The sequence below is a fragment of the Mercurialis annua genome, linkage group LG1-X (genome assembly GCF_937616625.2).
Source record: "Mercurialis annua linkage group LG1-X, ddMerAnnu1.2, whole genome shotgun sequence".
NCBI classification, from domain to species: domain Eukaryota; kingdom Viridiplantae; phylum Streptophyta; class Magnoliopsida; order Malpighiales; family Euphorbiaceae; genus Mercurialis; species Mercurialis annua.
The window spans coordinates 31,602,322-31,627,494 of NC_065570.1; the positions used below are offsets into that span (position 1 = coordinate 31,602,322).

The 25,173-nt window shown below is 35.3% G+C and overlaps 1 long non-coding RNA gene across 1 annotated transcript; it reads right to left on the bottom strand.

The window, feature by feature from the left end:
- Positions 1 to 7,777: 7,777 nt before the first annotated feature.
- LOC126665479 (uncharacterized) lies at positions 7,778 to 17,465 on the bottom strand. The gene is made up of 3 exons (XR_007637645.2): positions 17,372 to 17,465; positions 14,212 to 14,299; positions 7,778 to 7,989 (listed from the first exon to the last, which is right to left on the bottom strand). It is a non-coding gene; the product is annotated as an uncharacterized LOC126665479 (long non-coding RNA).
- Positions 17,466 to 25,173: the final 7,708 nt, after the last annotated feature.

The following is a 25,173-nucleotide window of genomic DNA, read 5'->3' on the forward strand; positions in this document are numbered from 1 at the left end:
CAAGCGTAACCATTTTTAGCAATTTAAGCCAAACATTTACAAACATTACGAAACAAATCCAAGCGTTTCTCCTTTTTAGAAATTTAAGCCAAACATTTATAAACGTTACGAAATAAATCCAAAAGTTTTACAAACGTAAAAAAACAAATCCAAACGTTACGAAACAAAACCAAGCGTTTCACCTTTTTAACAATTTAAGTCAAACGTTTACAAACGTTACGAAACAAAACCAAGCGTTTCACCTTTTTAGCAATTTAAACCAAACGTTTACAAACGTAACGAAACAAATCCAAGCGTTTTTTAGCAATTTAAGCCAAACGTTTACAAACGTTACAAAACAAATTGAAGCATTTCACCCTTTTATCAATTCAAGCCAAACGTTTACAAACGTTACAAACAAAACCAAGCGTTTCATCTTTTTAGCAATTTAAGCCAAACGTTTACAAACTTTACAAAACAAATCCAAATATTTCACCTTTTTAGCGATGTTTACAAACGTTACAAAACAAATCCAAATGTTTCCCCTTTTTAGCGGTTTAAGGAAAATGTTTACAAACGTTACGAAACAAATCCAAACGTTTCACCTTTTTAGCGATTTAAGCCAAACGTTAACAAACGTTACAAAACTAATCCAAACGCTTCCCATATTTAGCAATTTAAGCTAAATGTTTACAAAGGTTACGAAACAAAACCAAGCGTTTCACCTTTTTAGCAATTTAAATCAAACGTTTACAAACATAACGAAACAAATCCAAGCGTTTTTTTAGCAATTTAAACAAAACGTTCACAAACGTCACGAAACAAATCCAAGCGTTTCACCCTTTTAGCAATTTAAACCAAACGTTTACAAACGTAACGAAACAAATTAAAGCGTTTTTTAGCAATTTAAGCCAAACGTTTTCAAACGTTACAAAACAAATTGAAGCATTTCACCCTTTTAGCAATTCAAGCCAAACGTTTACAAATGTTACAAACAAAACCAAGCGTTTCATCTTTTTAGCAATTTAAGCCAAACGTTTACAAACATTACGAAAAAAATCCAAGAGTTTCACCTTTTTAGAAATTTAAGCCAAACGTTTACAAATGTCACAAAACAAATCCAAATGTTTCACCTTTTAACGATTTAAACCAAACGTTTACAAACGTTACGAAACAAATCCAAATGTTTCACCTTTTTAGCTATTTAAGCCAAACATTTACAAAGAACGTTACAAAGGTTATGAAACAAATCCAAATGTTTAACCTTTTTAGCAATTTGAGCCAAACGTTTACAGACTTTACGAAACAAATCCAAGCGTTACACCTTTTTAACAATTTAAGCCAAACGTTTAGAAACGTTACGAAACAAAACCAAACGTTTCGCCTTTTTAGCAATTTAAGCCCAACATTTACAAACATTACAGAACAAATCCAAGCGTTCTCCCTTTTAAGCAATTTAAGCCAAACGTTTACAAACATTACGAAACAAATCCAAGTGTTTTACCTTTTTAGCAATTTAAGGCAAACGTTTACAAACGTTACGAAACAAAACCCAACTTTTCACATTTTTAGCGATTTAAACCAAACGTTTACAAACGCTACAAAACAAAGCCAAACATTTCACATTTTTAGTAATTTAAGCCAAACGCTTACAAATGTTTCAAACAAAACCAATCATTTCACCTTTTTAGCAATTTAAGCCAAACGTTTACAAGTATTACAGAACAAATCAAAGCGTTTCCCCTTTTTAACAATTTAAGCCAAACATTTACAAACGTTACGAAACAAATCCAAGTGTTTCACCTTTTTAGCAATTTAAGCCAAACGTTTACAAACGTTACGAAACAAATCCCAACATTTCACCTTTTTAGCGATTTAAACCAAACGTTTACAAAAACTAGAAAACAAAGCCAAGCGTTTCACCTTTTTAGCAATTGAAGCCAAACGTTTACAAACGTTTCAAACCAAACCAAGCGTTTCACCTTTTTAGCAATTTAAGCCAAACGTTTACAAATGTTACGAAACAAAACCAAGCGTTTCACCTTTTTAGCAATTTAAACCAAATGTTTACAAACGCAACGAAACAAATCCAAGCGTAACTCTTTTTAGCAATTTAAGCCAAACATTTACGAACATTACGAAACAAATCCAAGCGTTTCTCCTTTTTAGAAATTTAAGCCAAACATTTATAAACGTTACGAAATAAATCCAAAAGTTTTACAAACGTAAAAATACAAATCTAAACGTTACGAAACAAAACCAAGCGTTTCACCTTTTTAACAATTTAAGTCAAACGTTTACAAAAGTTACGAAACAAAACCAAGCGTTTCACCTTTTTAGCAATTTAAACCAAACGTTTACAAACGTAACGAAACAAATCCAAGCGTTTTTTTAGCAATTTAAGCCAAACGTTTACAAACGTTACAAAACAAATTGAAGCATTTCACCCTTTTATCAATTCAAGCCAAACGTTTACAAACGTTACAAACAAAACCAAGCGTTTCATCTTTTTAGCAATTTAAGCCAAACGTTTACAAACTTTGCAAAACAAATCCAAATATTTCACCTTTTTAGCGATGTTTACAAACGTTACAAAACAAATCCAAATGTTTCCCCTTTTTAGCGATTTAAGTAAAATGTTTACAAAGGTTACGAAACAAATCCAAACGTTTCACCTTTTTAGCGATTTAAGCCAAACGTTAACAAACGTTACAAAACTAATCCAAACGCTTCCCATATTTAGCAATTTAAGCCAAATGTTTACAAAGGTTACGAAACAAAACCAAGCGTTTCACCTTTTTAGCAATTTAAATCAAACGTTTACAAACATAACGAAACAAATCCAAGCGTTTTTATAGCAATTTAAACAAAACGTTTACAAACGTTACAAAACAAATCCAAGCGTTTCACCTTTTTAGCAATTTAAGCCAAACGTTTACAAACATTACGAAACAAATACAAGCGTTTCACCTTTTTAGCAATTTAAGCAAAACGTTTACAAACGTTACGAAACAAATCCAAACGTTTCACCTTTTTAGCGATTTAACCCAAATGTTAACAAACGTTACGAAACAAATCCAAACGCTTCCAATATTTAGCAATTTAAGTTAAATGTTTACAAACGTTACGGAACAAAACCAAGCGTTTCACCTTTTTAGCAATTTAAGCCAAACATTTAAAAACGTTACGAAACAAATCCAAACGTTTCAACTTTTTAGCGATTTAAGCCAAACGTTTACAAACGTTACGAAATAAATCCAAACGTTTCAGATTTTTAGCAATTTAAGCGAAACATTTACAAACATTACGAAACAAAACCAAACGTTTAAAACGTTACGAAACAAATCCAAATGTTTCACATTTTTAGCGATTTAAGCCAAACGTCTACAAACGTTATGAAACAAAACCAAGTGTTTCACCTTTTTAGCAATTTAAACCAAATGTTCACAAACATTACAAAACAAATCCAAGCGTTTCACCTTTATAGCAATTTAAGCCAAACGTTTACAAACGTTACGAAAAAAATCCAAGAGTTTCACCTTTTCAGAAATTTAAGCCAAACGTTTACAAACGTCACGAAACAAATCCAAATGTTTCACCTTTTTAACGATTTAAAGCAAACGTTTACAAACGTTACGAAACAAATCCAAATGTTTCATCTTTTTATCTATTTAAGCGAAACATTTACAAAGAACGTTTACAAAGGTTATGAAACAAATCCAAATGTTTCACCTTTTTAGCAATTTGAGCCAAAAGTTTACAGACTTTACGAAACAAATCCAAGCGTTTCACCTTTTTAACAATTTAAGCCAAACATTTAGAAACGTTACGAAACAAAACCAAGCGTTTAACCTTTTTAGCAATTTAAGCCAAACGTTTACAAACGTTACGAAACAAAACCAAGCGTTTCACCTTTTTAGCAATTTAAAGGAAACGTTTACAAACGTAACGAAACAAATGCAAGCGTTTTTCAGCAATTTAAGCCAAACGTTTACAAACGTTATGAAACAAATTCAAGCGTTTCACCCTTTTAGCAATTCAAGCCAAACGTTTACAAACGTTTCGAAACAAATCCAAACGTTTTACCTTTTTAGCGATATAAGCAAAACGTTTACAAATGTTACGAAACTAATCCAAACGCTTCCCATATTTAGCAATTTAAGCCAAATGTTTACAAAGGTTACGAAAAAAAACCAAGCGTTTCACCTTTTTAGCAATTTAAATCAAACGTTTACAAACCTATCGAAACAAATCCAAGCGTTTATTATCAATTTAAACCAAACGTTTATAAACGTTACGAAACAAATCCAAGCGTTTCACCTTTTTGGCAATTTAAGCCAAACATTTACAAACGTTACGAAACAAATCCAAGCGTTTCACCTGTTTAGCGATTTAACCCAAATGTTAACAAACGTTACGAAACAAATCCAAACGCTTCCCATATTTAGCAATTTAAGCCAAATGTTTACAAACGTTACGGACCAAAACCAAGCATTTCACCTTTTTAGCAATTTAAGCCAAATGTTTATAAAAGTTACGAAACAAAACCAAATGTTTCGCCTTTTTAGCAATTTAAGCCAAATGTTTACAATCATTGCAGAACAAATCCAAGCGTTTTCCATTTTTAGCAATTTAAGCCAAACGTTTACAAACGTTACGAAACAAATCCAAGTGTTTTACCTTTTTAGCAATTTAAGCCAAACGTTTACAAACGTTACAAAACAAATCCCAACTTTTCACATTTTCAGCGATTTAAACCAAACGTTTACAAATGTTTCAAACAAAACCAAGCGTTTCACCTTTTTAGCAATTTAAGCCAAACGTTTACAAATATTATAGAACAAATCAAAGTGTTTCCTCTTTTTAGCAATTTAAGCCAAACATTTACAAACTTTACGAAACATATCCAAGTGTTTCACCTTTTTAGCAATTTAAGCCAAACGTTTACAAACGTTACGAAACAAATCCCAACGCTTCACCTTTTTAGCAATTTAAACCAAACGTTTACAAACGCTACAAAACAAAGCCAAGCGTTTCACCTTTTTAGCAATTGAAGCCAAACGTTTACAAATGTTTCAAACCAAGCCAAGTGTTTGACCTTTTTAACAATTTAAGCCAAACGTTTACAAACGTTACGAAACAAAACAAAGCGTTTCAACTTTTTAGCAATTTAAACCAAACGTTTATAAACGTAACGAATCAAATCCAAGTGTAACCCTTTTTAGCAATTTAAGACAAACATTTACAAACGTTACGAAACAAATCTAAGCGTTTAACCTTTTTAGAAATTTAAGCCAAACATTTACAAACGTTACGAAACAAATCCAAACGTTTTACAAACGTAAAAAAACAAACCCAAACGTTACGAAATAAAACCAAGCGTTTCACCTTTTTAGCAATTTAAACGAAATTCTTACAAACGTAACGAAACAAATCCAAGCGTGTTTGCAAACGTTACAAAACAAATTCAAGCGTTTCACCCTTTTAGCAATTCAAGCCAAACGTTTACAAACGTTTCGAAACAAATCCAAACGTTTTATCTTTTTAGCGATATAAGCAAAACGTTTACAAATATTACGAAACAAATCCAAACGTTTCACCTTTTTAGCGATTTAAGCCAAACGTTAACAAACGTTACGAAACTAATCCAAACGCTTCCCATATTTAGCAATTTAAGCCAAATTTTTACAAAGGTTACGAAAAAAAATCAAGCGTTTCACCTTTTTAGCAATTTAAATCAAACGTTTACAAACGTAACGAAACAAATCCAAGCGTTTTCTTAGCAGTTTAAACCAAACGTTACGAAACAAATCCAAGCGTTTCACCTTTTTAGCAATTTAAGCCAAACGTTTACAAACATTACGAAACAAATCCAAGTGTTTCACCTTTTAAGCAATTTAAGACAAACGTTACGAAACAAATCCAAACGTTTCACCTTTTTAGCGATTTAAGCCAAATGTTAACAAACGTTACGAAACAAATCCAAAAGCTTCCCATATTTAGCAATTTAAGCCAAATATTTACAAACGTTATGGAACAAAACCAAGCGTATCACCTTTTTAGAAATTTAAGCCAAACATTTAAAAACGTTACGAAAAAAATCCAAACGTTTCACCTTTTTAGCAATTTATGCCAAACGTTTACAAACGTTACGAAATAAATCCAAACGTTTCACCTTTTTAGCAATTTAAGCAAAATGTTTACAGACGTTACGAAACAAAACCAAACGTTTAAAACGTTATGAAACAAATCCAAATGTTTCACATTTTTAGCGATTTAAGCCAAACGTTATGAAAGAAAACCAAGCGTTTCACCTTTTTAGCAATTTAAGACAAATGTTCACAAACATTAGAAAACAAATCCAAGCGTTTCACCTTTATAGCAATTTAAGCCAAACGTTTACAATCGTTACGAAAAAAATCCAAGAGTTTCACCTTTTTAGAAATTTAAGCCAAACGTGTACAAACGTCACGAAACAAATCCAAATGTTTCAGCTTTTTAACGATTTAAACCAAACGTTTACAAACGTTACGAAACAAATCCAAATGTTTCACCTTTTTAGCTACTTAAGCCAAACATTTACAAAGAACGTTTAAAAAGGTTATGAAACAAATCTAAATGTTTCACCTTTTTAGCAATTTGAGCCAAACGTTTATAAACGACTTTACGAAACAAATCCAAGTGTTTCACCTTTTTAGCAATTTAAGCCAAACGTTTAAAAACGTTATGAAACAAATCCAAGCGTTTCATCTTTTTAGCGATTTAAGCCAAACGTTTACAAATGTTACGAAACAAATCCAAACGTTTCACCTTTTTAGTGATTTATGCCAAACATTAACAAACGTTACCAAACAAATCCAAAGTTTCACTTTTTTAGCGATTTAGGCCAAACGTTTACAAACGTTTCCATACAAATCCAAACGTTTTGCTTTTTTAGCAATTTAAGCCAAACGTTTACCAACGTTACGAAACTAATCCAAACGTTTTCCCTTTTTAGCAATTTAAGCCAAAAGTTTACAAACGTTACGAAACAAAACAAAACGTTGAAAACGTTACGAAACAAATCCAAACATTTCACATTTTTAGCGATTTAAACCAAACCTTTACAAACGTTAAGAAACAAAACCAAGTGTTTCACCATTTTAGCAATTCAAGCCAAATGTTTACAAACGTTTCGAAACAAACCCAAGAGTTTCACCTTTTTAGCAATTTAAGCAGAACGTTTACAAACATTCCTAAACAAATCCAAGCATTTCACCTTTTTAGGAATTTAAGCCAAACGTTTACAAACGTTACGAAACAAATCCAAGCGTTTCCCCTTTTTAGCAATTTTAGCCAAACGTTTACAAACGTTTCGAAACAAAAATTAAACGTTTTGTCACGACCCGATCCTCGGCGTCGTGACCGGCGCTAGGAAATGGGAGTGGTTGCTCCGAAACCCGTAGCAAGCCTTAAAAATAAATTAAAAATCACTTAATATTTTTCGCGGAATTCAAATCATTTTCGAACATTTTAAAATCGCAGTTTAAAACGTTCTAATAAAAATTACCATTTAAAACATGCACATAATTTTCTCTTTAATTATTGATTTTAGTTTTCAAAACCATTTCATTATGGTTTATCATGCATCTCATTATGCATACCACCTTACTATGGTAATTACTGCATTTCACTATGCAGACCATTTCATTATGGACTTAACTGCATTTCATTATGCAGACCATTTCATTATGGATTTAACTGCATTTCATTATGCAGATGCGTTCATCGCATTTTATTCAAGTGCAGTCGCTCGGACTTTCGCACAGCATTACACATTACATTATATCAGAGTTTAAGCGTTATAATAAAATATAAAGCATAAATAAGTCCAACGACTACTAAGGTATCATCGTTCATTTATTCTAGCTACTGCAACTCTAGACACATAAAGGAAAAGTCATTCTCACTTTATTCAAGCCAGGAATTTCCGGAACAAGAAATTGGAAATCCACACCTCAAACTACTCGCCTGTAAAAAATTATAAATTCAACAGGATCAGTTATAAAAACTGAGTGAATGCGTACAACATGTAGTAATAAACATTAATATGAAAGCAATGCATTCCAGATTACCGATTCATATGAAACCCTAAACCATGATTCATGTTCCTATATGCTTTCAAAACAGGAAACATAAATATTCCACATCATTTCACCACATTACGGGTTAACCTTTTATTTTCATGGCCGTATTTATTCATTTCTTTTGTACTTTACCCCGTCAAATCCGATCAATCATCTTTTACGTATTTCATTATACAACGGATTTCGGCAGTACATATATACCGTCGCCATTTCAGTTTTTTAATAAAAGGTTCAACCTCTCAGATCTCGGCAGTTTCTCTTTACTGCCTTTGGTCGTCTATATTCCGTTGCCTCTGACGATATGTTCACACAGAGTCTAGGCCGTCGCCTGACTTTCCAGGCCGTCGCCAGGATTCACACAGCACATTCACATGCAACCCATTCTAAATGCAATACCGGTGATCACACAACACTATTGCCGCCCAATAGTAAGCATGTTTCAATGAATCTAAATCGGTTTCAAAACTATGTATAATAGTTCATGCGATTTAAATTCAAAATAAAATAAAGCATTTGCAAATCTGTTTACACCGGCCCAGGAAATTACTGGGTAAAGTTTCATATGGGCTTATTAGGGATTCATGCCCAACGAAAAGCCTTTTTTATTATTGCTTTTTCTATTTATTAGGAATTTGTAGCTTATTAGGAGTAATTTTCTATTAAAGTTTTAGTCCTAGTTGAATTAGGAGTCTTGATTATGAGGAGCTATGAATAGCTCAGAGCTTCATTATTTATGTATCAACAAATCAATCAATCAAAAACCAAGCCCAGTGCTTTTTATCTCGCAATCCCCGAATTGTTTTAATTTAGGAGTAGTTTTCGGTATTAATCTCGCCTGAGTTCGTAGCTCCCAGATTATTACTTTTAAATCACTTGGTTAAGTGTTTTTAACCAATCAAGCCCTGTGAATATCTACATAGGTTCGTTAAAGTATCAAACCTCAAACCGATCCCGATTATAAATTCAAAGATTCGAGTCCGGAATATTTCCAGGCGAACATCTTTTGGCGACTCCACTGGGGACCAGTTTATGGTTAGCACAAAAACGGACTTTAAGGACGATTCCAGGCACGCTCGGTCTATACGCCGACAACAGCTGAAGGGGGGCGACATAGTAGACGAATCTGATTCGGATAGATCTGAAACCATGGCCAAGGATAAACAGGTGAACCAATCAAACAAGGTGCCGAATACAACGGATACCGAGGGGAACCTGCCTAAGGACAAGAATGACGACGCAACCGATGATACGATGGATTACTCACGTCAGCTTCCTCCTTCTCGCCCATCTTTATCACAGGCCGATTTCTCGGCCATGAGGGGCGAGATAGCACAGGAGAACAAGCAGATGTTCGATGGTGCTATGCATCAGATGTCCGAAGTAATGAGGAACATCATGGCCGACCAAACGTCGGTCCAAAGGCAGATCCAAGGAAACTTGGACGGCCTCAACAAGGCGATGGAGAACCTAGGGAGATTATTTTTCGGGCAATCCACTGCTGATCAGGGTTACAGAAGGGCCGAACAGAACCAAACACCGAACCGTTTTGGTCATCCAGGTGGTTCGGCCGAAACAACGCAACAACCCAAGATGGGATATACATATGGTTCCGTCAAACTCTTGACAAGGAATGAGGCCGAATTCGCAGGAAGGGCCGATCACCCGGGGGCGAGCTCTTCGAGTCCTCAAGGCGAAGCCAGACCACAAGGAGCAGCTACTGGAGCCAACGCCCAAGAGCCTAACGTGGGCGAACGAACATTCTCGGAAGGGGGCGATCCCAATATATATAACCAAGGGCAGCTCGTGGACCTGTTAGAAAGACTCGGGGTAGACTTGAGGCCTATGCCTCGACCATCGTATATGAAGCCGTATCCAGATTGGATCGACAAGTTATACCCTTTCCCGAGGGGTTATAAAGTGCCTGAGTTCAGTCTATTTTCGGGCGAGGAGAAGGGGCAATCGACGGTCGAACATGTTGCCAGGTTCTCGGCTCAATGTGGCGAAGCGGCGGCTCACGATTTTTGGAAGCTCCGGGTGTTCGCCAGCTCTTTGACAAAAATGGCGTTTACATGGTATTCCAGACTGTCGCCGAATTCAGTAGATACGTGGAAAGACCTCGAAATCCTCTTCCATGAGGAATTTTCCAGGGCACCACCTGATGTCACCCTGGCCGACCTCGCCTGTATCTCGCAGCTACCAAGCGAATCGGCAGAGAAGTATATCGACCGGTTCAGAAACCTCAGGACTAGGTGCTCCACCAAAATGTCTGAGGCCGATTGCGTTCCGATGGTGGTGAGAGGTATGAGCTTCTCCATGAGGGAGCACTTCGAGGGCCATAGTTTTCGTGACTTGTTCGAACTAACGAACAGGGTGACGAGCTACGAGAGACTCCTCCAAGAAAAAGAACAGAGGAGAGGCGCATCTAAGGGAGCCTACTACAAAGATCAGCTGGACGTGGCCGTTGTGTCTGACAACGAGGATAGCGGTTCCGAAGATGAAGTCAACATGGCCGAATTTTTGGGAACAAAACCCCTAGAATGTTCGGCCTTGCGGAAGCCTGGTTTTGTTAAGAAAAATAAAACCGCGGTGGTACAGAAGGAGTATTCGTCTGACCTAACCAAAGCCGACGACATATTCGATGCCTTGCTAAAGGATGGACAGATCGCCCTATGCGAGGGTCATGTAATTTCACCATCAGAGGAGTTGGTCGGCAAGGATTATTGCAAGTACCATAATTCCTGGAGACACAGCACGAACAATTGTGTAAACTTCAGGAACGTGATCCAGAAGGCGATTAACGAAGGAAAACTTTTGTTCCCAACGAAGAAAGAGGCCGATGTAAAATACATTTCTATCAATACTGTTCGGCCTCACTTTGATAGTTTCCTGGAACAAGGGCAAATACGTAGTAAGTGGAATCCTAGAAGGCCCAAACCTAGAGTGGAGACTGATGGTTCAAAATGGCGAGGAGAGAAAGGACGATCTCAGCAACAGAAGAGGAAGCGCCACAGCTCGCCCACTGCAGATATGGCTTGCCCATAATGCAACATGTGTTTCAAGGTCAAAGGAGGCGAGAACACGAGGGAGCATCCCAAGACCTTTAAACCTAAATCGCCTACAGAACAGTGGCAGAGGCATGAGCCACAGCGGGGGTCTACCACCACCGTATTCAAAAGGATCTTTCGGCCAACGGAGGAGACCCCTCGTATGACGAAAACCCAGAAGAGGCGAATGCAAAGGCTGAGACAAGAGTCGAGAGCAAATCACGACGAGAAATTAGCTCCTAGAGAAGAGCGGAAGAACAGATCTGTAGTCGAGAGGTTGGGAGTCAGGAACCAGGCCGATATGACCACCAAGTCTCCTAAACGGCGAAACCCCAAGGTCAGGAAGATATGGGTGCCAAAGCGTGAAAAACAAGAAGCTAATCCGACCGACACGACTTATACGGCAACGGTTCACAAGGGCGAAACAGAGTCCGGCGATAAACCATCTTACAAAGACATACTCGTGTCGCACCAGGATGGCCAATTAAAGGCGAGATTGCCTAAAGACCGCGAGGTCATTGTTTCGCATAAGAAGGGAGTGCTAAAAGCTTGGGTCCCGGTGGTAAGGGACGAATACGGAGTGAAGGTGGTCACACTCCCCGACTCATATAGAAGTAAGCCCGGACAGATGGCGACGTTGGAAGGCGATGTCATCGTTCCAGAAGGAGACAGCGCCGACAGTACAGCGGTAGTATCTCTTAGCAAACCTCCAATGAGGATGACAAGGCACATTCGGCCACTGTACATCAAGGCCGATTTGAACGGGGTATCAATCAACAGGGTCCTTATCGATAACGGGGCTGGCGTTAACATACTACCGGCGAAAATGCTCAAAAAACTGGGCATAACGCGGGATCAGCTTGACCCGACTGATGTTTACATGACTGATTTCGCAGGAGGCGAAACGCCGGCCGAGGGGTACATCACCCTCAGAATCAAGGTCGGGCGAGTAGAAACCGAAGAAGGATTTTTTGTGGTCAATGCCCGGAGCAACATGTGTATACCATCGACCATGCATCAGATGCTCTTCATATGGCGAGATGACGGCGAGGCCGAAGTCGTGCAGGGCGACCCCAACCCCTTCGCCGAAGACCATAACGTGCTCGAAGCACGTTTATATGACGAGGAAGTGCGCAACATACAATCCCTTACTTCAAAAGGGGAGACGAGCGTTCCTCGCCTGCTTGTTTACTCAGATCGGCCAGTATTAGTGACCCTCGGGGGCAAAGGCCGATCCACCATCCACAAAAGTTCACAATGATAGCACGACATAAGGAATTGAGGGACAAGATTAGGCAGTTAGCCTCGCTGTATGATATTACATCGGCCGAATGCATCTACGAGGACCAAGATCAAGACCCAACAGGATCGCTGCGAGTTCGGGACATACGATTGGCAACCGGGAAGCTGAAAGATGATCCCGCCCAAGTACAAGACGACCTTCTCGAAGTTAATTTGGGAACAGATGAATCGCCTAAGCCTATATATGTCAACGCAGGACTGGACGAGGGATTCATAGGATAACTGATCGCTCTACTCATTGAGTTTCGCGATTGTTTTGCCTGGTCGTATGATGAGATGCCGGGCCTTGATCCTGATATCGCCGAGCATAAGCTTTCATTGAAAAGTGGGTTTCGGCCATTTCGGCAACCTCCCCGGCGAATGTCCATGGAAGTGGATACCCTCATCCAGGACGAAATTAAGCGGCTGGAAGATGCTAAGTTTATTCGGAAACTCATAACACCGAATGGCTCTCTAACATCGTACCAGTGATGAACAAAAACGGAAAGCTAAGAGTATGCGTGGATTTTCGAAACCTCAACCTAGCCACACCTAAGGACGAATACCCGATGCCGGTGGCCGATATGCTAATAGACAGGGCAGCAGGGCACACGATACTCAGTTTCCACGACGCACACTCTGGTTACAACCAAGTTCCAATCAGCAAAGAGGACATCTCTAAAACAGCCTTTCGATGCCCCGGGCCGATCGGAGCGTACGAATGGGTCGTGATGCCTTTCGGCTTGAAAAACGCGGGGGCAACATATCAGAGGGCGATGAACAAGATGTTCAGAGGCCTTGACTGCCTTGAAGTTTGCATCGACGACGTCGTGATCAAATCAAATACCAGCGAAGTCCATCTGGCCGACCTTCGGAAAGGTTTCGAACGTATACGATGTAATGGGTTGAAGATGAATCCCCTAAAATGCGCATTCGGTGTTTCAACTGGAAACTTCTTTGGTTTTTTGGTTCACCAGCGGTGAGTGGAAATAGACAAGAACAAAGCCAAGGCGATCATCGATGCTGAACCACCCAAAACTAAGAAGCAGCTCCAGAGGCTCATCGGTCAAATCAATTTCCTCAGGAGATTCATAGCAAACACAGCAGGCCGACTTCGCAGCTGGAGTGTTTTGTTAAGAGGAAAAGAGACCGATGAATGGATATGGACGGACGAACAACAGGGGGTGTTTGACGATTTAAAAGGGTACTTGGCAAAACCTCCGGTTGGGGGCATTGTTTACACCGGCCCAGGAAATTACTGGGTAAAGTTTCATATGGGCTTATTAGGAATTCAGGCCCAACGAAAAGCCTTTTTTGTTATTGCTTTTTCTATTTATTAGGAATTTGTAGCTCATTAGGAGTAATTTTCTATTAAAGTTTTAGTCCTAGTTGAATTAAGAGTCTTGATTATGAGGAGCTATAAATAGCTCAGAGCTTCATTATTTATGTATCAACAAATCAATCAATCAAAAACCAAGCCCAGTGCTTTTTATCTCGCAATCCCCGGATTGTTTTAATTTAGGAGTAGTTTTCGGTATTAATCTCGCCTGAGTTCGTAGCTCCCAGATTATTACTTTTAAATCACGTGGTTAAGTGTTTTTAACCAATCAAGCCATGTGAATATCTACATAGGTTCGTTAAAGTATCAAACCTCAAACCAATCCCGATTATAAATTCAAAGATTCGAGTCCGGAATATTTCCAGGCGAATAAAATCATGTAAAGCAGTTCGCAATATTTTTAATACTAATATTTAGCAGTATAAGTTGTAAACACACTCACAGTACTCGCTTATTCCAAATATAAAAATATCACCCGTTGAAATATCAAAACCTTTGCTCGCCGGTTTCCGCGACAAAACTCGCTGGATCTAATTTAGAGGTTAAACATTAATAAATGTAATAACTCTAAATTCTAGGATAAACTCTTGACCGTCTCAGCCATTCATTAAACCACATAATCACATAACCAAATTTGATTCCGACTATCTCTTTCCGCATCATCGTATTTCTATACGATACACCACATAGTTTATTTAGTTCAATAAATAAACATAGAATTATAATTTCATATAATTCTAACACACATACTCAATTCACATAATTTTCTAAAAATACATTTTTAGAAAATCTCAACAAATATACCACAATTCATAAATATCCAAAAATATTTTTCCGTCAAATATTTTTGACCCGGGGCTCGGCCCCCCCTAATTTTCTGCCAAAAACATTTCGGCACTAACTGCTGCCAACTGAGCTTAGGACTGAGCCAACATGCTCTATCTCCTCTACTCACATTCCGTTCACTGTATTCCGGTGGTTTTGGCCGGAAAACTCAAAAACGCCAAAAACGCTTAAAAATTCATTTTAAGCTATTTTTACACCGAAATTCACCAAAATTAATTTCAAATACATTTTTAATTTCCATCTTGTAAAAACAGCAGCCCATAATTTTTAAAATAATATTTTCTATTATTTTAACTATTAAAACCGAAATAATGATTAATAACCAAAACCGATTATTAATCCGTCAAAACACCACAATTAAATCAACTATAATTCCACAAAGAACAAAGGATCACTTTACCCCCTCAACTTGGCACAAAGTATCAAAAATGTCCAAATTGAGAAAAAAGGATCACTTTTACCCTGAACTTGACAAAATCGTATCAAAAACACCCCTCCCCACTCTCACCCCGGAGAGTGAGACACACTCTCCGGTTTTTGTGATGGTTTTCTTTAACCTAGGTGGTTTTTAATGACAAAAAGCTTAAAATGATCCTAATTCTTTTTTAAAAATTTAAATTAATATCTAATAATTAAAAAAAACAATCTAACCCTTTTATTTAATATTTGATATAACAAATTAACCCCTAAATTTTATATATATAACAAATTAACTCCCAAATTAAATTTTTAACAAACAAAAATAACCCCCTATAATTTATATGTTTTGCCAAAAAAAATATTTTTTTTTCAAAAAAAATTCGATCTCAGGCGAGGCTCCTCCTCGCCTGAGAAGAGGGAGTCGCTGCTCCGGTTAGGAGCAGCAGCTCCCCGGTGAGGAGCAGATGCTCCTCACTCTCAAGAACAGCAGATCTGCTGTTCTTGAACTCAAGAACAGCAGATCTGTTGTTCTTGAACTCGAGAACGATCTGTTCTTGAGTTCAAGAACAGATCGTCTGTTCTTGAGTTCAAGAACAGATCGTCTGTTCTTGAACAGAAGAACGGATCAACGATCTGTTCTTGAACTCAAGAACATACATAATCTGGGTCTGTTCTTGAGTTCAAGAACAGACCCATCTGTTCTTGAAGAAGAACAGACCGGTGGGTCTGTTCTTCTTCAAGAACAGACGTTTTTCCGGCGAGGAGGAGGAACTCCTCGCCGGAAATCAAAAAACAAATTGAATGGTTTTGGAAAAAGGTCCAAAACGACCCCTAGTTTAATTAGTGTTTAATTGTGATTAATTAGTATTTGAATATAATTAATTAGAGTAAATTAAGATAATTAGAAACCCACTCTCCAATTAAGATGCCACGTCAGCATAGGGGTGTTTTTGAGCCGGTTTTGTCAAGTTCAGGGTAAAAGTGATCCGGTTTTGCTAATTTGGACGTTTTTGATACTTTGCGCCAAGTTCGGGGGGTAAAGTGATCTTTTGTTCATTCCACAAATGATCAACATATATATTTCATAAATTTTTCATGAATAGTTTCTGCCCAGAATTTAAAAATGACATAAATACCCTTTTTAAACAATTTTCACCAAAAACATTATCAAAAATTTAACCCGATAAATAAACCATTAAAAATTCTTAAATAAACACTTATTCATCATCAACCACAAATATAACTCATCCATAAATAAAATTATTTCCAGAAATTTAAAAACCATTAAACTTTAAAACAATTAAAAATCGAAACTTCAACCATTAAATTAAGGGACGATGACAAAAATATCTAAAATTTTAAAAATATTTACAAAAATATCTAAAATTTTAAAAATATCTAAAATTTTAATTACAAAAGTACGATTTGTATAATGTCGGTATAATTATGGTATAATTTTAGAATATTAAAACTATAAATCAGATAATTTAAAAATAATATTTGATTTATTACTGGTATAATTTCAGTATATTTTTGGTATATTGATTATACAATTTTTATATATATTTTCTAGTTGATAACATGTATAATTTTTTTCATATGTATTTTTCACTATAGTTGGTAATGAACTAGAGAATTTGTATATTGCTGGTATAATTTTAGTATATTGTTCGGTTAATATTTAGTATGCGATGTGGCGTAATGTTGATGTAATGATAAAATTTCAGTATATTTTGATGTGTTCACTCTTGGTATACTGTTAGTATAATTTTGGTATATTATTAGTTTGATTTTTAATATACAATTTGATGTAATTTTGGTAAATTTTTATTTAATATTAATAAAATCTCAGTATGTATAATGTTGGTATAATTTTGGTATAATGTTGATATAATGTTAGTTTATTAGTATACTGACATTATACCCACAGTATACACCGTATGTTTGATATTTTATTTTTATTTTTTTGTACTTTTGTAAATATTATTAATATTTTTGTAAATGAAAAATGTCAACATGTAGTTCTGTAATTATTTTCATTTTTTTGGTAAATGGTGTAATTTCCTCTTAAATTAATACCCGAAATGTTTAACATTTTTAATCCACAAAAATCACTCTTTAAAGCATATTTTAACTTCATCATTTAGATCAGCCCAGAAATTTAAAAAAAATAATTTAATTTCACGTAAAAATTATTTGTAAACCAAAACCCATTAAACTAGTAATTAAAACCAACTAATTATCCATCAAACATCATATTTAACCATCCTAAGCATGTTTTAAAGACTCAACTAACATCAGCAACTAAAAGTAAAGATTTGAGCTTGAAATTATACCTCAAACGAACATGCAAATATATATAAACGATCTACGCAATATTCCCGATAATTTTTGTTAAGAAAATTTTGAGAGAAAATCAAAGAATAAAATTTTGTGTTGTGAGTTATGGAGTATTCGGCACCCACACTCAAATGGAGAAGAAGATGAATTAACTTGGGCACCAAGGTTACAAATAGAAATATCTAGATATTAGTTTAGCTATTTCAATTATTTACAAGTTTGCCATTATGGCATTCTTGTAAATAAATCGAACTCTAGGGGCAAAATAATTTCAACTTTCTCAAATATTCAAAAACATTAAAACATAACATATGGGCTGGATTAAAATATTTTTGGGCCTTTAAAAATAATTAAAATAATTATTTTGACGGTTTTTAGTGAAAAATCGCAAAATTCACTCTTAACACGTAAAATTGCCAAAAATCAAACTTAAGGCAAAACACACACCAAACCACATTTTCACACTTATAAATTCATCACGTGAATTTATTTACTATTTTCGAGTTCCTAATTAATTAAAATTGGACACGCGCGAAAATAAACACTAATAATTCTACGGGGTATTACACGTTTCGCCTTTTTAGCGGTTTAAACCGAACCTTTAGAAATGTTACTAAACAAAACCAAACATTTCACCCTTTTAGCAATTTAAGCCAAACGTTTTACCTTTTTAGCGATATAAGTCAAACGTTTACAAACGTTACGAAACAATTCCAAACGTTTCAGCTTTTTAGCGATTTAAGCCAAACGTTTCACCTTGTCAGCAATTTAAGTCAAACGTTTACAAACATTACGAAAAAAAATCCAAACGTTTCACCTTTTTAGCGATTTAAGCCAAACGTTTACAAACGTTACGAAACAAATCAAATGTTTCACCCTTTTTGCGATTTAAGCCAAACGTTTACAAACGTTACGAAACTAATCCATACGTTTAAAACAATACGAAACCATTTTTAGCAATATAAGCTAAACGTTTACAAAGGTTACAAAACAAATCCAAACGTTTCCCCTTTTTAGTGATTTAAAACAAACATTTACAAAAGTTACGAAACAAATCCAAACGTTTCCCCTTTTTAGCGATTTAAGCCAAACGTTTACAAAAGATATAAATCAAATCCAAACGTTTCCACATAAGTCAAACATTTACAACGTTACGAAACAAATCGAAACATTTCACCTTTTTAGTGATTTAAGACAAACATTTACAAACGTTATGAAACTTATCCAAACGTTTAACCTTTTTAGCAATTTAAGCCAAATGTTTACAAACGTTACGAAACAAATCCAAACGTTTCACCTTTTTAGCGATTTGAGACAAATGTTTACAAACGTTTCGAATCAAATCCAAACGTTTAACCATTTTAGCGATTTAAACCAAACGTTTACAAACGTTACTACCCAAAACCAAACATTTAAAACATTACGAAACAAATCCAAACGTTTCCCATTTTTAGCGATATAAGCCAAACGTTTACAAACATTACGTTTCACCTTTTTAGCAATTTTAGCAAAAGGTTTACAAACATTACAAAACAAATCCAAGCGTTCCTCCATTTGATTTAAGCCAAACGTTTACAAACGTTACGAAACAAATGCAAGCATTTCACCTTTTTAGCAATTTAAACCAAACGTTTACAAACGTTACGAAACAAATCCAAACATTTCACCTTTTTAGCGATTTAAGTCAAAGGATTACAAACGTTACAAAACAAAGCCAAACGATTCCCTTTTTTAGTGATTTAAGCCGAACATTTACAAAGGTTATGAAACAAATCCAAATGTTTCACCTTTTTAGAAATTTAAGCCAAACGTTTACAAACGTTACGAAAAAATCCAAGCGTTTCACCTTTTTAGCAACTTAAGCCAAACGTTTACAAACGTTACAAACAAAACCGAGCATTTCACCTTTTTAGCAATTTAAGCCAAACATTTACAAACTTTACGAAACAAATCCAAATATTTCACCTTTTTAGCCATTTAAGGTTATAAACGTTACGAAACAAATCCAAATGTTTCACATTTTTAGCGATTTAAGACAAACGCTTACAAACTTTACAAAACAAATCCAAACATTTCACCTTTTTAGCAATTTAAGCCAAACGTCTACAAAAGTTACGAAATAAATCTAAACGTTCCCCTTTTTTCGCGATTTAAGCCAAACATTTACAAACGTTAGGAAACAAAACCGAACGTATAAAACGTTACGAAACAAATCCAAACGTTTCACATTTTTAGGGATATAAGCCAAATGTTTACAAACGTTATGAAACAAAACCAAACGTTTCTCCGTTTTAGTAATTTAAGCCAAACGTTTACAAACATTACAGAACAAATCCAAGCGTTTTCTCTTTTAGCAATTTAAGCCAAACGTTTACAAACGTTGCGAAACAAATCCAAGTGTTTCACCTTTTTAGTAATTTAAGTCAAACGTATACAAATGTTACGAAACAAATGCCAACGTTTCACCTTTTTATCGATTTGAACTAAACGTTTACAAACACTACAAAACAAAGCCAAAAATTTCACCTTTTCAGCAGTTTAAGCAAAACGTTTACAAACGTTACGAAACAAATCCAAGCATTTCACCTTTTTTAGCAGTTTAAGCAAAACGTTTACGAGCGTTACGAAACAAATCCAAGCGTTTCACCTTCTTAGCAATTTAAGCCAAACGTTTACAAGCGTTATGAAACAAATCCAAGCGTTTAACCTTTTTAGCAATTTAAGCCAAACGTTTACAAACGTTACAAAGCAAATCCAAACGTTTCACGTTTTTAGCGTTTTAAGCCAAACATTTACAAACGTTACGAAACAAAACTGAACGTTTAAAATGTTACGATACAAATCCAAACGTTTCACATTTTTAGCGATATAAGCCAAATGTTTACAAAGGTTATGAAACAAAACCAAACGTTTCCCCTTTTTAGCGATTTAAGCCAAACGTTTACAAACATTACAGAACAAATCCAAGTGTTTTCCCTTTTTAGCAATTTAAGCCAAACGTTTACGAACGTTACGAAACAAATCCAAGTAATTCACCTTTTTAGCAAATTAAGCCAAACGTGTACAAACGTTACGAAACAAATTCCAGCGTTTCACCTTTTTAGCGATTTAAACCAAACGTTTACAAACCTTTTCTTATGTTTGGCTTAAATCGCTAAATAGGTGAAACGTTTGGATTTATTTCGTACCGTTTGTAAACAATTGGCTTAAAGTGCTAAAAAGGTGAAACGCTTGGATTTGTTTCGTAACGTTTGGCTTAAAAAACACTTGGATTTGTTTTGTAATGTTTGTAAATGTTTTGCTTAATTTGCTAAAAAGGCGAAACGCTTTGTTTTGTTTCGTAACATTTAAAAACGTTTGGCTTAAATCGCTAAAAATGTGAAACGTTTGAATTTGTTTCGTAACGTTTTAAATGTTTGGTTTTGATTCGTAACGTTTGTAAATGTTTGGATTAAATCGCTAAAAAGGTGAAACGTTTGGATTTTTTTCGTAACGTTTGCAAACGTTTGGCTTAAATCGCTAAAAAGGTGAAACTCTTTGATTTGTTTTTTGTAACGTTTGTAAACGTTTGTCTTAAATTCCTAAAAAGGTGAAACGCTTGGATTTGTTTCGTAACGTTTGTAAACATTTGGCTGAAATTGTTAAAAAGGTGAAACATTTGGATTTGTTTCGTAGCCTTTGTAAACATTTGGCTTAAATCGCTAATGGGAAAACGTTTGGATTTTTTTCATAACGTTTGTAAATGTTTGCCTTAAATTGCTACCAAGGTGAAACTCTTAAAATTGTTTCGTAAGGTTTGTAAACGTTTGGCTTAATTGCTAAAAAGGTGAAACTCTTGGATTTGTTTCGTAACGTTTGTAAACATTTGGCTTAAATTGCTAAAAAGGTAAACGCTTGGATTTGTTTCGTAACGTTTGTAAACGTTTGGCTTACATTGCTAAAAAGGGGAAACGTTTGGATTTTTTTCGTAGCGTTTGTAAACGTTTCTTAAATCGCTAAAAAGGCGTAACGTTTGGATTTGTTTTGTACCGTTTGTAAACGTTTTGCTTAAATTGCTAAAAAGGTGAAACGCTTGGATTTGTTTTGTAATGTTTGTAAACATTTGGCTTAAATTGCTAAAAAGGTGAAACGCTTGGATTTGTTTCGTTACGTTTGTACACGTTTCGCTTAAATTGCTAAAAAGGTGAAACGCTTGGTTTTTGTTTTGTAACGTTTATAAACGTTTCGCTTAAATTTTAAAAAATGGGAAACGTTTGGATTTGTTTCGTAACGTTTGTAAATGTTTGGTTTCAATCGCTAAATAGGTGAAACGTTTGGACTTTGTTTCATAACATTTGCAAACGTTTGGCATAAATCGCTAAAAAGGTGAAACGTTTGGATTTGTTTCGTAACGTTTGCAAACGTTTGTCTTAAATCGCTAAAAAGCTGAAACGATTGGATTTGTTTCGTAACGTTTGTAAAAAATTGGATTTAATAGCTAAAAAGGGGAAACATTTGGATTTGTTTCGTAGCGTTTGTAAACGTTTAGCTTTAATCGCTAAAAACGTGAAATGTTTTGTTATGTTTCATAACGTTTGTAAACGTTTTGACTTAAATGGCTAAAACGGTTTAACATTTGGATTTGTTTCGTAACTTTTGTAAACGTTTAGATCAAATCGCTAAAAAAGTGAAACGTTTGGATTTGTTTCGTAGCGTTTGTAAACTTTTGGCTTAAATCGCTAAGAAGGCGAACATTGGCTTAAATTGCTAAAAAGGTGAAATGCTTGGATTTGTTTCGTAACTCTTGTAAATGTTTGGCTTTGTTTCGCCATGTTTGTAAAGGTTTGGTGTAAGTGGATTAGCGGGATCTAAATAAAAGCTTGGAAAAATTAATATAAAATAGAGAATAAATTCCGGGTTGATAATTATATTTCCAAAGTACGCAAAATATTTTATAGTATTTGTGGTAAAAGTTTCAAGTCAATCGAAGACCGTTTAAAATTTGGACGCGGATGTGTTTTGGACTAAATTGCAACTTTTAAAAAGTTGCAAGGATCAAAGTGTAAATTATCCAATTAATCCTCGAGAATAGCAATTAGAAGTTTTTTGACGGAAAATAATAATTTTGGACTAGTATTATTTATCTTGATATAAATAATACTTATGAAATCGAGTTAAAGCGGATAATTAACCGTTTGGTTAAAATAGAAAGTTTAAAAGAGAATTGGTTTAAGTCAAAGAAATGAAGGATTAAAGTGGCAAGTTTTCCAAGATATATATATATATATATATATATACATTTCCTTAAGAATAAGGAAATGAAGGTAGGATCAGAAGGATCCAAAGAGTTTGAGAGCGAGAGAAAGAAAATGTTCGATACGCCGCCGTTTCGCCGTTTCTCGTCCGAATTGAATGATTCTCGCGGCCGCGGAAAGAGAAAAGGATCCTCTATCAATCACAAGCTTCAAATCAAGGTAATATTAATGTTTTAGTTGCTGAATTTGAGAAGTATAGGGTTGTTATTATACGTTCGAATCGTATCAACCGTAATCAAGTCGTTTTGACGTTTTTGATGATTATTGAGTTGAATTATGTGTTATATTGATGTAGAAACATGTCCGGATGAGCTTGGGGTGTCGGATTATAGCTCCAAGGCTACTAATCCTAATGATTGATTAAGAATAAGAAGTCGAAGAAAGATTATGAAGAAATACATCTATGGTATGGATCAAAGAAAGGAGTCACGAAAGAGAGTAGTAAGATTATGGATAATAATGAGAGATGCTAAAAACACATTGAAGATCAATAAGAGTATACACGATACACGATGATGATGACAGTGACAACACTGCCAAAAACAACACACGACGATAAAAGTTGAAAGAATCAAGGATCCTTATTGGGAATGAGTAAACGAGGTACATTGAATCAATCGGGAGTAAAACACCAACGCGACAACAATCGTTGTCCCACTAGTACGAAGATCGTATACGCAACAGCTGCGCCCAAACCAAGAAGGTTCACAAAGAGATTAAACATCTCTTTCCTATGAGACATCAAGCATTGATGTACGGGCAACTGTGGTGTAAAGAAACATAATGTAAGACTAATAATGTTTAATAGGTGTTAGTAATGATCGTAAGGGGGAGTAAAGGATATGATAACAAAGACAATTATCCAAGATTATAAAGAATGGAAGATGAATCAGATTGATATGAAGTAAGAGGAGATAAGAAGTTTTAAAGAATAGTGCGTCACGCTTAAGAAAAGGAAATAGACCAATGGATATACAAACGAATAAAGAGGTATACGAGATATGAAGACGCAAGAAGAAGGTTAAGTAAGCCCTACAACAAAAGTAAAGACCTCATAAGGATACGTCCTGAGGATTCATCTCATGGATAACCCCATTTAGTAATTTAAGCGAAACGTTTACAAACGTTGCGAAACAAATCCAAACATTTCTCCTTTTTAACGATTTAAGCCAAACGTTTACAAACGTTCCAAAATAAATCCAAACATTTCACCCTTTTAGCGATTTAAGCCAAACGTTTACAACCGTTACTAAAGTAATCCAAACGTTTCACCTTTTTAGCGATTTAAGCCAAACGTTTAAAAACGTTACAAAACAAATCCAAACGTTTCACCTTTTTAACGATTTAAGCGAAACGTTTACAAATGTTACGAAACAAATCCAAACGTTTCTCCTTATTAGCGATTTAAGCCAAACGTTTACAAACGTTATGAAACAAATCCAAGCGTTTCACCTTTTTATCAATATAAGCCAAACGTTTACAAACATTACGAAACAAATCCAATCGTTTCCCCTTTTTAGAGATTTAAGTCAAATGTTTACAAACGTTACGAAACAAATCCAAATGTTTCCGCATTTTAGCGATTTAAGCCAAACGTTTAAAATGTTACGAAATACATCCAAACGTTTAACCGTTTTAGCGAGTTACGAAACAAATCCAAGCGTTTTGCCTTTTTAGCCATTTTAGAAAAACGTTTACAAAGGTTCCGAAACAAATCCACGCGTTCTACCTTTTTAGCAATTTAAGCCAAACGTTTACAAAAGTTCTCCAAGCGTTTCACCTTTTTAGCGATTTAAGGTTTACAAATGTTTCGAAAGAAATCCAAGTGTTTCACCTTTTCAGTGATTTAAGCCTAATGTTTGCAAATGATAGGAAACAAATCCAAATGTTTAACCTTTTTATCAATTTAAGCCAAACAAACAAATGTTACGAAATAAATCCAAGCGTTTTACCTTTTTAGCAATTTAAGCCAAACATTTACAAACGTTACAAAACAAATCCAAACTTTTCACCTTTTTAGCGATTTAAGCCAAACGTTTACAAACGTAACGAATCAAATACAAACGTTTTGCTTTTTTAACGATTTAAGCCAAACGTTTACAAACGTTACGAAACAAATCCAAACGTTTCGCCTTATTAGCGATTTAAGCCAAACGTTTACAAACGTTTCCCCTTTTTAGATATTGAAGCCAAACGTTTACAAACGTTACGAAAAAAACCAAACGTTTAAAACGTTGACAAAAAAAATCCAAGCGTTTCACGTTTTTAGTGATTTATGCCAAACCTTTACAAGCGTTACGAAACAAAACCATGTGATTCACCTTTTTAGGAATTTAAGCGAAACATTTACAAACGTTACGAAACAAATCCAAGCGTTTCACCTTTTTAGCAATTTAAGCAAAACTTTGCGAAACAAATCCAAATGTTTCACCTTTTTAGCAATTTAAGACAAACGTTTACAAACGTTCCGAAACAAATCCAAGTGTTTCACCTATTTATTAATT